The 15,503-nt window shown below is 38.1% G+C and overlaps 1 long non-coding RNA gene across 1 annotated transcript; it reads left to right on the forward strand.

Moving 5' to 3' along the window:
* The first annotated feature begins 379 nt into the window (after positions 1–379).
* On the forward strand, positions 380–6,473 carry LOC138119301 (uncharacterized). Its single transcript, XR_011155454.1, has 3 exons — positions 380–521; positions 2,562–2,633; positions 5,194–6,473. It is a non-coding gene; the product is annotated as an uncharacterized lncRNA (long non-coding RNA).
* The last annotated feature ends 9,030 nt before the right edge of the window (positions 6,474–15,503 follow it).

Below are 15,503 nucleotides of genomic sequence, written 5' to 3' on the forward strand. Positions count from 1 at the left end.
CCTCACAGTCCAAATTTATTTGCTGCAGTCTTTCTAGCGCTTTATGGAACAAAGAGCAGGGTATACAGTCCAAACGGGCACTCTGCTCTGGAGACTGCCGTGGCACGAGTGTCAGGATATGGGATTCATGCTGGTATTACTCTCTGGTAAGGATTTGGGCAACTACAGTGGTCCAGCACTGTCCTGGAGCCCCAGGGCATAACAGAGAGCGTCTGGCTTTGGCAAGTCTCAGGTAGCCTTCGCTCTGCACTGACTGAATTACAGCGGAGCTCCGAACAGCTGGGAATGCTTGGCTCCTCCCCCTGGGCGGGGCATCGCACAGCGCGCGGATGAGTCATGCGGTGTGTCCTTGATTGACCCTTAAACAGAGATAGCCCCGGGAGGGATTGTCAAGGGAGAGTCATGGTAGGAGATAACAAACTGCCCCACCTACTTTAATAGTTTGTGAAGCTGATAAGGGAATACACACTACTGGTTACATCTTACACTGTAACCTAGGACAACAGCAAAACCTGTCTGAAGTAAGTAACAAATGCAATTTTCATTCTCAAAAAGAGCTCCGAGTTAGCTCCCCCCAAACATGAGGGAAGCATGAAACAATAAAGTCGTTATCTGAGCAAGAGGGTACACAGTATAACGGAGAAAGCAAATGAATGTGATACTTAAAGAAAGAGCCAGCATCTGCTTTTGTAAAGGCACATCTGGTCCTGTAAAACTGGAGGGTTTTGAGGGACTTGGCAAGTTTGTGGATAAGGCAGGTCTGGCCAATACAATTTGCTTGGATTTAAAGAATTTGACAAGATTTTCTCATCAAAGTCTTTAAATAAAGCTGAAGTCATAGCATTAAAAACAAAAAAAAAAAGGATAAAGAATTACCGAAAAATAGTAAATGGAAGGTGGGAATTAACATCCCGTTTTTACAGTGAAGGGAAGTCATCAGTGGTCAGATCATAGGGTAATCTGAAATACACGCTGTTCAGTATATTCCCAAGTGACCTGGGAATACAGCTTGGTGAGATGAGAAAATGGGATGATGGTAGAAAGTTGCTCAGGATAATACAGTGGGAGTTGACTTGTGAATAATTTCGGAAAGACCTTACGGCAGTGAACGAGTGAGCAGTAGAACAGCAGATGAAATTTCATATAAGCTTATGTAAAACAATGTTCATACAAAAAAAAAATAATTTGCATATAAAGCAATGACTGGGAACTAATTGTAACCTCTTTGGAATGAGACTTTGATCATAGAAATCCATGAGATTGTTATCTTAATGCTTGGTTGTGGTGAAGATCAGAAATCATCGCTGTCCATGACTCACCAGCATTTTGAACACCACAGTTCTGTGCCCTCCTTCACTCTTATCTCCAAAATAAGATGCCAGAATTGGAAATATCTCTGAGAGGGACAGCAAAGGTGATCAGAGGTGTTGAATAGCTGTGTACAAAGAACACCTTAGTAGGGCTGCAGTCTTCAGCCTGGGAAAGAGCTGAGGATGGATAGGGATGTTTCAGGTCTGTTACCACGAGCAGCTTGGAGCAGGGGGAGAGAAACAGGAATCACCCACTGATTTTCCTTTTTTTACAGCAACCAACCAGGTGTTATAAGAAAGAGGCAGGGAGAAGGTTATAAGCAAGTCAAAGGAGGGAGTGTGTCTGTAGCTGGGCAATGGAACTCCTTGCCAAAGGATGCAAAATTTCTTATGGATTTGATGGTTAACTCTACAAGTAGCTGTTAATAGAGGCTTAGGAAGTACAAGGGCAAAAAATCCTCTACTCATAGCCTTTCCCTCTGCTCTTCCTTTGATGGCTGTTTTGACCTCTGGATTGCTTAGTCCCACCCCCTGCTCACAGCAGAGCTCTCCCCAGAACTAGCTCAGGTAGCCCAGGGCCTTTTTCAGGTGAGTCCTGACACCTGCCAGCATGGAGGTTCCTCAGCTGCTCTGGGAACCTGTGGCAAATGCTGAACCACCCTTGAGGGGGAGCATGTGTGCAGTTTTTCCTGATACCTAATCAGAATTTCCCTTGCTGCAAGTGATGCCTGTTGCCTCTTGTCCTTTTGTTGTGTCCCACGAAAAAGAATCTGACTCATTATCTCTAAACCCCCACGGCCCCTTTTAGGTAGTCTCAGACAAGTGTTAAATCCCTCCTTAAGTATCTTTTCTTCAAGCTTGCTCGCTGCTGTGCTCCAGGCTCTTCACTGCCTTAGTGGCATTATGCTGGATTCTTTCTTTCTCCTGGGATTATTTGTGGTTGACGGTGTAGTGATCTGCTGTCACTCTCCACTCAGTCAGGAACCTGAGGTTTTCCCAAGGCAAAGAATTTTGGGGTGTTTTGGACACAATTGGTACTTGTGCTGCTTTGGAGAATATGATAAAAACGTTTCTGCAATATAGATCCAAGAATATTTGGAGGAAAAATAAGTTAGCATATAGTCTTTGGTCCAGCAGACTTCAAGAAGGATGCAATATATGTCAGAAATTACTGACATCTCTCATCTCTTCCCAGGCAACAATGCCCTAGCATTTCCTGATATGCTGACTTTCTGATTTGCTCTTTTCCAGAACTATTCCAGTCTCATAAAAGCCCTCATGGCAGAGAATCTGCTTTGTTTCTCCTGTGCCGCTCATTTCTTTGTATGTATCCATGTTTGTTTTTGATAATTATTCATTGGCTAGTACCAGTATCAACAACACATACTATGTCTGGTCCTTACATGTGCTCGTGGCCAGTATGTCATTCACAAATTTAATTCTCATAAATTAGTTTGGGTTTATTTGCTTTTTTAGAAACCCAGAAACACCCATCATTTATATTCATAGCTGAACTTTTAACTAATTGGTCAGAAATTTAAATCTGTGGAAAAAGACTGCCATGTGAGAAGACAAATGTGAAGATCATGTAGACAGGTCATTATTTGCACTAATTGCATTATTGGGAGTAATATGCTGTATAAGTGAAAGTGGCACTGGTTCCTCATCTATTCATACAGATAATTCTAGATTTCTGAAAAAGTAAATGCACTTATACTTCTTTGTAAAACTTGCTCACATTGTCAGGAAAAGAAATATATTCTCATTTATGTAGACTACTCCTTCCTAGAAATCCATATAAATAGGTTAAAGGAAATGGCAATAATGTAAGTCATTATGTAGAAAATGGTTAAGAGGGAATACATTATTTCTAGACATATTTTTCATTACATTCAAAGGATATGGAGACTAAATGACATTACAATAAGTTTCACTTCTTCATTTTTGATTTTTTTTTAATGATCATTTTCAAAATATTACACCAATGCAAGCAGAACATGAGATCAGCATTATTCCAGAATTATCCTGGGGCACTGTGGTCACATAAGGAAATGACACGTCTCCCTGACTGCTTTTTAGGAATGTTTATCAGCTAAGGATACAGCAATAAAATGTTTAGTTGTCAAGGTCAACAGGAAGGTTCTGTCTTGTGTCAAAGCAATATTGTAATCGAGTACACCTAGGGGCTATATAATTTATTTTAAAAAGTGAGCTTTTCCTCACTTCTTATCCTCATATTTCCAGTTAGTCGAAAATAAATTGTGCTATTTTGGTATTGAAAGTTGTATTTACCCAGATAGTAAAAAAGGCTTTTACTGATCCTTTAAAGCAGAAGTTCACATCAAACCACTGTCAAGCCTGTCAAGAGCATATTTTTCAGCTTTTTAGGAAGAAGAAAATTTGAAATTTGAATGATAATGATTAGATTTATTTTGATAAATAACACAATAGAAAGGACATGTAGCTGTTTAAGGAGAAAGAATAATCACAAATGTCTTCCTTCATGTCTAGTTCACAATTTGTCAAAAAATAAAATAAACAGATCTGCATCTCATGCTAGATATGAAAACAGCTTCACTAGCAATGAAAATAAAGACATCAAAAGGAGTTTCCAAAGCCATGAATGTGAGTAAATATGAACAGAAGGAATTTAGGGTTATTTGGGGTTATCACAGTAACCCAAATAAAATGGATTTTAATGTCAATCTGTTTTTGTGAGATGCACATGAAATACACAGATGCTTTAGAGATGATCAAATTTAACAGCTCTGAAACTTTGTGTATTTAAAAGCATAATATAAATTTTAATCGGCATTTCCATATGGAAAGTTCTGTGGATGAAACCGCAGAGCTCACAGAAATACAACCAGTGATGCCAGTGTTTGTGGCACTGGGGCTAACACAAAATGTCTTGCAAGGACAAAAGAGAAAACTGTTGTAAACACTGGGATCAGCAAGGCAAAATGCTGACTTCCAGCCACAGCCACCTTCCACAGCCCTGAGCCCTCCTGCTCCTTTCCTGGAGCACATTTTAACCAGGATCCTTTAGGAAGATCTGAGCTGTGTGGGTTTTGGGAGGATGTATGTGTAAGACAGTACATTTGCTGTATGCTTCCTATAATCACAGGGGACAGGACTTGAGGATCAGATGATCATTTGTCTTTGTTGTCATGAGGAACAGTTGGCCACTAAAAGTGGTATGATACCTTTAAGAGAATGACTCCTAAAATTTCCAAAACAAATCAGCAGATTAATTACCATTATCAAGTTTCTTGTTACAAAGGTTTGTTTTGAAACAAATGACATTGTACTCTAATCTTTCTCTCACTAAAAACAGTACTCAGGGAGTCTTGAACAGTGGCCAGAAAAATATAAAACAAAATTAAAGAGTTGTTCCATTTATATGATCGCAGATCACATGGGTTGCTGAGATTGTGATGATTTTTTCTCTTTGTACTCTACGTAGATTTTAAAAGTGGAATCTGACAAATGATGAGCCGTTGACAAAATTTAAGATATTTTCAAATTTGGGGGGGAAAAAGGAGTAAAGATCACTGCATTACAGACAAGGTGTATTTAGAAAACACAGCTTCCCCTGGAGCTTTGTGCTCCACATAATTACATTTCACATACAGTAATTGAAACTTGTGAATATGTCAAACTGTGTGTTTTCATAAACCTGCAGTAATCAGCTCAAATTATTTAAATTCACTATTTGACATAATTGCTATAAATATGACAGAAAAAGATATTTCTAGGGTATACTACTTCATAACTCTGTCAAATGACTACCTAGGGAGATAACTATATTGTGTTCCTATGGAAATCTGCAGGATAGCAACATCCAGTACTGAATACTTGTCTTTTCCCAAACACTCTTTAGATTTACTAAAAGATCTACTGAAATTAAAGGGAAACTTCTGCAGTCTGGGACTATCCACATACCTCTCTGATTCAGAAACTGCCATAAAATCAAGCAGTTGGAAACTAGTGGCCAACAGCTCAACAGCTGTCATCAGGAATAGCTCCACTGAAGTCAGAAAAAACTGCTGATTTTTACCAACAGAGAATTCAAATTGCACCTCTAGGGAGAGCACACCTGCTGGGTTCCTGACACAGTTGCAATGGACTTGTCACCTAAACAAAGACTGCTCTAAGACCTGAAATTGTCCTGTTTGTTGTGCATTTAATGTGTGAGAGAAAGGGCTTTCTAGAGGTTCATGAAAGCCAAATGCCAATTGTAGTTTCCAGCCCTTCTGAACCTTTGAGATGTCGTGAGTGCCAGAGGAAAAAGGTTTCTCCGACACATTTGCTTTGAGAAGTGCTGTGTAGATGGAAAGGAAAAGAAGAGGACAGGGGCATGGAATGTGTTTGGGTATCCTAAATTATAGTTGAATGTTTCCTAACATACAGTTTAAGGAATTCATTTATCCCAGCCTCTTGTCTGGCTGACCAAAAGGCAAACGGGATATTAATTGATAAAAGAATAAATTGAGTCATTGCAGGAAACAGATACACAAGAAAATATTTGTACAGTTTGTTAGGAAACATGAGAACTTTCCAGAGGTCTTTCACTACATCTAAGTTCTAACTACTCTTTGTTGGCCCCCAGAGGTAAGGTGAATTAATGAAGAGGAAAGAAAAAGCAGAAAACCATACAGAAAACTTTTTTCATCCCTTTAATTATACGTATGGATTAAAAAAAACCAAAAAAAACAAACCACAAAAAAAAAAAAATGAAGAAACTGCTCCAGCTGGAAAGCAGAAGCAAGCTTTAAAATGGGGTTATCTTTTAATTTGTCCTTCTGACCAAATGGTGGAAGGATGAATTTAAACTTATTGAATCATCTTGTCTTTCTCTCAAGAGTCAGAGAACCTTGTGGACATTTTCTATCATTGTGGATGTTTAGAAGAAACTCTGTGGGGGTCGTGAGGCACTGGCACAGGTTGCCCAGGGAATTCGTAGATGCCTTGTCCCTGGAAGTGTTCAGTCAGTTTGATTGAATTTTGAGCAACCTGGTCTAGTGCAAGGTGTGCCTGGCCATGGCAGGGGCTTGACATTATATAGTATTTAAGGTTCCTTCCAATTCAAACCATTCTATGATTGTATGAAATGTTAGAAAGGAAAGCTAACTTATTTAACATCATCTTTCTTTTTTATGGAGATACTGTGTGCTTTTCTCCTGAAAACAGACTGATCTGTTAATGTATATGTATTTGTAGAACCACAACATCTTATTAAAAAATATGTATCTATTCAACACCTAGTCTAGAACGAAATGATTTAAAAATGTAGCTAAGTATCCCAATTATGAATCATATATCCCTGCTTCAACTGTACCCCAGTTAGGAGAAGTATTAGCCTGGCAAACCAACACAACCACTGTTTCTCAAAAACCAAAGTGTCTTCTAGCTGCAGAATGGCCACTGAAGCTCTTTGGTGGCAGGCAAACAGCTGAAGGTAAAAATAACCAAACAACCTTTTTTAATCAATACACTGATTTAAATGAATGCTGCATTCATTCTTTATCCAAAGCCTAGAGAGTCTGAGGAAAAGGCTCAAGCCATTGCTTGTTGACACACATGAATAGCTTTGCAGAGAATTTACATGGAATTCAAACTATTCAAAAAATAACTAATTCAAAAATTACAGATAACACAGTGTAAGATTAGGAGATGGTCAACGAGAATAAGAATACAGTAAATCCAGCACATTTTGCCTTATGACTTAATACACAAACTAGACTGCTTCAGTGGACTTGTCACAGCAATCCCAGATGAAGCACATAAATAAACACACTACTCTTGCATTTTATCTCCTCCTACAAGACTGTTAATGTAGAGAGGTGTACAATTAAAACTGGAAAACTTTATGGGAATGAGAGGGTCTAAATTTGTACATAATGTTAAGAAGGAAAGAATTTTGACATAGTTATTTCTTATGGTTTGTCAGGCTCAACAGACCCTTGGCTCAAGCAAAGGCGGGAGAGGGATGAAATATGTCTCTTATGGATTTAAAATCATCAAGGAATTAAAAATAAAATGTCTTCACATGATTTTTTGTTCTCCTATTAAGGAAATTATTTTTTGTGTCCATTCCCTGACCTGAACACAGGAAAGTTTTCTCCTTCCATAGGAAATGAAGAGAACTTAGAGGACTGCGAAAGTCTTTGGAATGCATGGAATATAATTAGCACACAGGAAGCCATATCCCTTGCCATCTGAAAAGCTATAAAAATGTTAGGAAAGGAGAATTATGGATTTTCAATGTATCTTGCATAAAACCATATCAACAAAGCTGATTAATTTCAGATATTTCTTCTAATTTTCTTTTTTTTTTTTTCCCCTTTTTTTTCCCACTTTCATGCCACTCAGTAAACTTAGGGAGGGAAGTGACAGAGAGATACACTCAGACATGGGTTTATACATACATTTTAGGTATTAATGGCGTGATTCTATGACATATATATCTATATATATAGATATATATGTATATATATAGTATTATCTAAGAGTCCAGGGTCTTTCTAAGAATTTGTCAGGAGTGGCAGGAGATGGGACCAAAAACATTACTGGAGAGAGGCTACCTAAAATACAGGTCCAAGAGCCAGACAAGGCAGGGCTGAAGACGGGGATATCCATGGCACAGCTTAGAAAGGGACCAGGGACCCTGTCCAGAGAGTGTAGGGGAAGGTCCTGGGTGAGGCTGCTCAGGGTAATTAAGGCTAATCCCTTGACATAGGGATTAAGTAATGTAAATTTAATGAATTAGAGAAATATTTTTTTAATTTTTATTTCATCCTGGTATTGCTTCTGCCAGCAAACCAAGAGGATTTTTGGTAGGTACAAAGATTTTACATTCCATGCCAGAAGTCCCTTCATTTAACACATATCATTAAATGTATATAATTGGAAGTTGCTGAAGTGTGTGTTCTTGTCCACCTTTTTGAAGTTACATAACATAAAATATCATTTGAAATACAGTGAATTCTTATTCCATAACCAGCATTCATAGTTAGGGATTTGACTGCCTGATGTCTCCTCCAACATCATTTTAGAAGCTTACACTTTTAATTGAGGTTACCCCCTCTAGGAGTCCAACACACAGAAAATAAATGTTTATATTAAATTTGTGCTAGCAGCTGCTTTCAGAATATATTTCTTGGACTTAAAAATGCTAAATATCCCAGAACACATAATCCTGAGATATTTTAAATTTCAGAAAACAGTAAGAAAGTTCAAAATAATGCTAAGAAAGCACTGTTTGGATCCCCCGTTCTCCTCAGTCACAGACAAGCAACTCATTTACAAGGCCTGCTACCATTGAGGTTAAATTTTTAAAGAATTAGAATTTAGCTTAACAAGTAGACTCATATGATTGACATGTGCTAATGGTTGGGTTATTGCCTGAAAATGTGACACAAATGTATGTCAGTTTAATAGGAAAAGAAGAGGTGAAGCAAACTGGGTTTTAAAATATCAGTGTGAAGCTACCCTCACTATGTTAAACTGTTGGCCCTTTAAAGTTATTGTCACACTCTACTACCTGAATGTATTGTCATTGTCCTCTTAGAAAGTGCTGATAAATCATTCTTTTTTTCCTGGAAGGTTTATTTCTTATGATGATAAGAAATATTTCTGATTTTCCCTTTACTCTAGTTTTTTATTAGCAACCTCTAGGAATTTATTTTTGGACTAAACTGCTTTTCTTGACTAAAAAATTAAATGAAAGATTTGAGCACCAATGTTATGAATTGTCTTATGGGGTATTTCACCCTGAATGTTCTAGAATATCTTGTTAACTCTTACTTGAGAGTTCATCTAGTTTCATTCCATCTAAAGTGAATTCTTTCTCTTACAACCTTACTAAGTAGGCATAATTTGTGAGTTAAAGCATCGGGATTTTATACATTCTTATGCATTGGGGCCCTCTTACTATTTTAAATTGCATCAGAGCCTTGATTTTCTATCCTGCAATTTAGGTGATATGATTTTCATATTGTATAAGCCAGGGGCGTACTGCGAGTCTAGCTCTTAGTTTAGTATCTTAATTTGGAAAGATAGCAGATTTGCAGTTCCTATTTCTTTTCACACCTTCTTCAACCTGACTGGACATGCTGGAAGTCCATATTATCTCCTGGTATTCAGTGCTAGCCTTCTCATGGTGTGCCAGGACTGAAAGATGAAGAGGAATATCCAGCCCTTTAAGGCAGAATAATAATTTGGAAATTTGGGAGAGAAAAAGCACATTTTGTTCTAAATGTACCATATGAGCTAGGAGAGATATTCTTTCCTTCTTTCATAGGTATATCTGAGCTTTAGGGTTCCCATTTAAGTGGATTAGTGGCTTCACATGTTCTTGTCAGAGAGGGTCCAGTAGAAGAAAGAGCAGTTATATGGATATCCTTCAACATGTAGCAGAGGATAATGGCAGTACGATGTCTTCCAAGCCAATAACATGTATAGTCCTAAAAATCCCTGTACATATCTAAATAAGATTTTAAGAATTCATACGCATTCATTTATTCAGATTGTATAAACTAATGAGTTTTTTGGAGTGCAATGTGCAGTTTAGATTTCTATATTCAAAAGTCTGACCCCATCTCTATAAAATCTAATGCATTTTCTAATGCATTCAATGCCAAGTGTAACAATTTGATTTCATTTTATAAATGCTTTCACAAACTCAATCACTAATCCTTTCTTACTGTGTTCTTTTAAAATTATACTCCTGGCTTGTATCTTTATCTCACCTCAGCTGAGGTGGGATTTCTGAAAAACGAACTGTGTACTGCTTTGGGACCACATTTCTTTTTTTTTTTTTCTTTTCCTTTTTTAAAAGGCATCTCATGAGCCTCTCCTTACACAGCTGAGCAGCTGTACTCGGTCAGCAGTGCCGTGGAACCTGAGCATGCAGGTATCAAAGTGCCAGCTGTGTGACTCACAGGAGCTATTTTCAGCTTTGGTAGCTAATAAGGGAAGGTAGAACACCTGCTTAATAATTCTAACCACCAGAAAGGAATTACAGCTGTGGAGACAGAGGTTCATCTGATCAGCGTTACACACTGTGGAGTGGTGCAGGATGCTCGGATCAGAAACACTATTTCTAGCTGGCTGTCAAAATGCTCTCCCAGTCCCACGCTGAAAATTTGCTTTCTTCTATGCATGCCTTCACAAACACTTCACTTCAAGAGTGTTTCCAAGTGGGCACCAACCTTTTTGCAATCATTAATAAGGGGTCAAAGTCACACTAAACTCTCAAAACTGTGGGAAAAGAGGTTTCCTGTAAGCTCAAAAAGTAATATGGGAAACAGGCTTCTTATTGATGGGAGAGGGATTTTCAGTAAATTTAATTAATATATTTTGTACATTTATTTCTGTTGTATCACTAACATTAGCTGTGCTCTGTGCCAGAGACCCAGGAGACAAAAATATCTCACGCTGCCAGTTGTTCTTGTCAGTGCCTTCAGCTCTCCCCCAGGAAATCAAAAAACCTATTGATTCCCAGAATTTGAGACATACAGAAAAAGGAGCGCTTTATAATTGACCTATTTCTTTTATCCTGTCTAGATATTCAATGCTGGCTCAAAATGAAGCCATAACACAGGGCAAGGCAGATCTCTCACTTGAAGTGCTACACACTCTCACATGTTGTAACTCAACCACACTTTACAGAATAGTCAGCCATGCTCTGTCCTGTGTTTTGCCTTTTGAAGGAAACTTGTAGAAGGAGGATTATCTGCATCCTTGCATTGTTATGGATTAACTGGAACCTGGGCTGAGTTTTCATTGTGTAGTGCATTGTTACCTCAAACAACAGCAGTAACAATGGATTGTGCTGGAAGTGCTAAATTCACTGCTCAGTGCAGATGATGTGCTTGCTGGTGCTCTAGCTCTGACTGACTCTGGCACAAGTTCATCCTGCACCAAGAGACACAGTCAGGGAAACTCCATGTTCTTTGGTGAGAGGTTCCCTGAGCTTAACTAATGCTGCTTGACCTTGGAGATAAATACAAAGTTGGCTAGTATATCCTGTTACATGCTAATCTCACACAATACATCCTGTACAGGTGACACATACTGCAGCTGTCCCATCCCTGGAAGGGTACAAGGCCAGGTTGGATGGGGCTCTGAGCAACCTTGTCTGCTGGAAGTTGTCCCTTCCCAAGGCAGAGAGGTTGAAACTAGATGGTCTTTAGGGTGCCTTCCAATCTAAACTTTTCTATGATTCTGTGATTCATGGGAAACATTTTTGATCTATGTTACCCATAACGCTGCAAAGAAATATTTGTGCAGCATTGCCCTTTGCTCAACTAGGATGACCTTCATTTGGATCACATTATAGTCATTGTGGGAGAAGGGAGTAGAGACAGGTTAGCCTTTAAAAAATGCTTTAGGAACCTTTGTCTGGGTGCTGTATGAAGATCTTTTGAGTTTGGCATGCCCCTGTCACTATTATTTATAGCCTCCTGTCCTTTGGTTCCATTCTACGTGAGACGGAAGGGCTTTCTGTGACAAATTAAAGAACAAGCAAAGATAAAATTATCAAAAATCATGGAAATTACATCAGGATGTAGAAGAAAATGTAACAGACACCTTAATTTTTTTTTTTAATTTTTCTGAAATGGATCCTTATTCATATGGGTGGGTTTGCTAGGCATGAACTGCATGACTAATAGCTTTCTTTTAGCTCAGCCTATAGAAATAAGATATTTCTGTGGATTTCGAATTTTTCTTTCTTTTGGTCTTGATGTCATCTGTATTTGTTGTTAGGCATGAGGTGTTCATACCTCTCAGATCTACTTCCCAAGCCAGTTTTTTCTTGATATTTTTCCTCTTTCTTTTGATTTTCATTTAAAAGATCTGTGCTTTTTAATGTTATTTTTTAATTATTGTTTTTACTATTATTAGTATTTCTCAGTTCTATAGAAAATTGAGTTATCTAGGTAGATATGCAGTAGCTACTGGGATATTTTTGTATTTTTATATAAATATAAAAATATTTATATAATGGCTGTGTTGCCTACTCATCCTCAGACTACTTTATGCATTTAGAGATTAGAGGGACGGAGCTCATCTCTGATATCACTGCTGGCCCTTGCTCTTGTTGTTCAGTCTAGTCTCATGACTTATACACGAGCTACTCATTCACCTACACGCTCACAGATCAGAACAAAAATTCCAAATTGTCAAAATGTGATTGAAGAAAGAACAGAGAAACCTGTCAGGTACCCTAAGACACTGATGACAACTATGACTTACAGCCTCTGGTGTTCTGACACAAAGGTGTAAAATAAAGAACCTGTGGATGATGGATCTTATGTTGCCATCAATTCAGTGGACCTTTTCCCCCCCAAACCTTGCATAGAAATAACCAGGCAAAATGACTATTGAAACATTGCAACTGAGAATGGAGAATATTATCTATTTGCTTTGCATTCACTTTTTCAGAGGAATAATTTGTCAGTTGGACTTACCCTGAGTGGGCTTTTCTGGCACAAATTTCTGGTGTCCAAAGACAACATTAGCTATTTTCTAGGGTAGGCACAAGCACATACATGTCATTATCTCCTGCTGAGGAATTCAACTGAGTGCTCTTTCCAAGTTGCACTTGCATCAGGGCACAGTTATTGCTGGGAAATGCTAACACACCCTTTCCTTTACACTTCATTTGTTGCCTAATCCATCTAATCTAATGGCCAGCCCTGGAAAAGGCTTTACCTTCTGCAATGCAAAGATCTTCCTTTAACTTTTTGTGGTAGTGACAATGTCCTACCCAAAACTTCTCTACAGGGAATGTATTTATAGTGATTTTTTTTGCATGCTATTCCCCCCTCCCCACCAACCCCACCCTCCATATAATTGCAAGCAAATTTATTAGCCATGTTTTAAAGCCAGTTTGTCTCTTGAGCTTGGTCCTTATATTCAGGAGGTGGGACAGAAGTAAAGAGACAATCAAAGCTGATGGCTTTGTATTGCTGCTGTGAAATATGTTTCCATAAAATAGGAAGTACTTTGTCTTGAGGATAGGATTGAGCACTATTTTTCCTATCTTATGCCATTAATTTCCAACATCTCCAGAATATCGTCAGTTATTCAGGTCCTCACTCATTCTAAATTATGTGTAATTCATTTACTCTAAAGTCAGGATCAGAGTCCAGCTGTCTATACACAGGCTTCTTGTACCATTTGGGACATCTTGATATACCTGAGATATCCTCACGAACATCACAGATGTAATATAGGAAATTTGCATCCCATTGGAGCAGCAGCAGAAAGACATGAGCACACAGTTCACAGAGATATTAACTCTGATGTGTGAGAACAAACCTGAAGCCCACTCTGAAAGTTATGTGAGGTCAATGTTATCCTTAGGAAAAAAAAAAAAGTGACGAGAGTAACTTTTGGCCAATTCTGCCTCAAAAACATCCTGTAATGCTAAATGGGGTTCATAAAATGATGTAGATAGATTCACATTTGTGGTGTGAATTTTGACATCCTTTGACATAATTTACTTTCATGAGTAATTAAGGACAGACTTTAAGTTAAAGAACAAGGTACCTGTTGCTGTAAGCTTCACCACAACTGGCAAAATGTATTTTCTTCAGTGGGACTGTGAGTGTTTGGTTGGCTCACAAGATCACTTCTCGCAGTGCCATCTAGGGGCTGCAGCCACAGCAGAGTTCTCCTGAAGAGAGATTGCCAAACCCATTTTTCTGTCTCACTGGCACGGCTAAATAGTTCAATAGGGTTCATTTGGAATTTTGATATTTCTTTGTTCAGCGAGCTTCAGTGAATCTTTTTTTATCTAGAAATATAGAGACGTGAGGAAAAAGAAAGTGGTTTTGACTTGATTTTTAAATGAAATGTCTTGGTGAAAAGCTGGCTCTGCTGAAAGCAATGCTAAAGCTTTCACTGATGCCTATGAGCTGAAATTTCACTTGATTACTTTTCCTATTTAAACACATTCCTCTTTTAAAGAAATACATTTACATCTATAACACTCGAGACAGACAACTCTAAAGCTTAATCTTTCTGTAGAATCTTTAAACTTGAGTTGAAGGGTTAAAAGCGAATCAGAAGTAATAACCAGACATTTATGCTTTCCACTCAAGAGGCTGTGCAGAAATGCATTGCTCTCTTTTTTCTGTTTTCCTTCCCTTTCCAACACACAAAACATTTCATCCATCAGTAGCTACTGCTTCAAAGCCTCAAAGGCTCCATAAATCCTGGATTATCTCTGCAGTCTCTAAAAAGAAAGAAAATATTTGAGGTATGACCTTCTTCTTAAATTTCCTAGTAAATGCACAAGTAGCTAATCATATCAGTAGAATTAAAGTGATAGAATTAATAACATCAGAAGAATTATCAGCAGATATTATTGTCCAGCCTCAAGCAATCATTTCCTAGTTTTGTTTTTCCCTCCTACCTATTCTACTTTAAAGGTTTTTGGGTACAGGAGTACTCATGATAATGTGTTCATTGCCAATTACTCCCATAGATTTATAGAATAATTACAAAATTATGTGGAAAACTGAGATACTGCAAAAATGTCAAGACATTGTGAAGAAAATGCATGTTTGCTTTAATATTGCTATTAGATTCCATTAGGTTACAACAGGAATGGAGGTAGTCCTCAGTACACTGCTTTTTTAAAAAAAATATTAACTGGGGAATAGAATAGGTGAGGAGGAACAGAAAAGGACGGTCCTCTGGAGGTTTTTGAGGTTGTTGCTGAGCTCGTGTGCTCCCAGATTTTAGCCACAACTGCCAGCAGCTCAGTCTTAGACAGCACCCACCAAAAGCTGAGTATCATCACTCTGTGCTTGACACAGTGATTGTTAGAATTTGTTGGCATGGGACTTGGCTGAGGAATATCCAGTTTAGCGCCTGCATGGTGATTAAATTTCTGCCCTGATGCTTTATCTGAAATACCTGTTTAGCTAGGAATCCTAATGCAAAGGTTTTCTATCCTTTCTGGCCCATCAAAGTGGGTTTTCCTATTGAAGATAAAGTACAGGTGATGAAGGGAGGAAGGATTTCTGATTTTGAGCTTCCTAAGTGATTTTATTTTGGTTCAAACCAGACACCACTTTTGACCAGGTGGAAGGTTTATAGTGTCATAAATTTTTTTGCTGTTAAATTCATAGCTGCTTTCTTGGGAAACCAGATATGCTACTCAACTACTAGGCA

Source organism: Aphelocoma coerulescens, chromosome 1 (assembly GCF_041296385.1).
Source record: "Aphelocoma coerulescens isolate FSJ_1873_10779 chromosome 1, UR_Acoe_1.0, whole genome shotgun sequence".
In the NCBI taxonomy this organism is placed as follows: domain Eukaryota; kingdom Metazoa; phylum Chordata; class Aves; order Passeriformes; family Corvidae; genus Aphelocoma; species Aphelocoma coerulescens.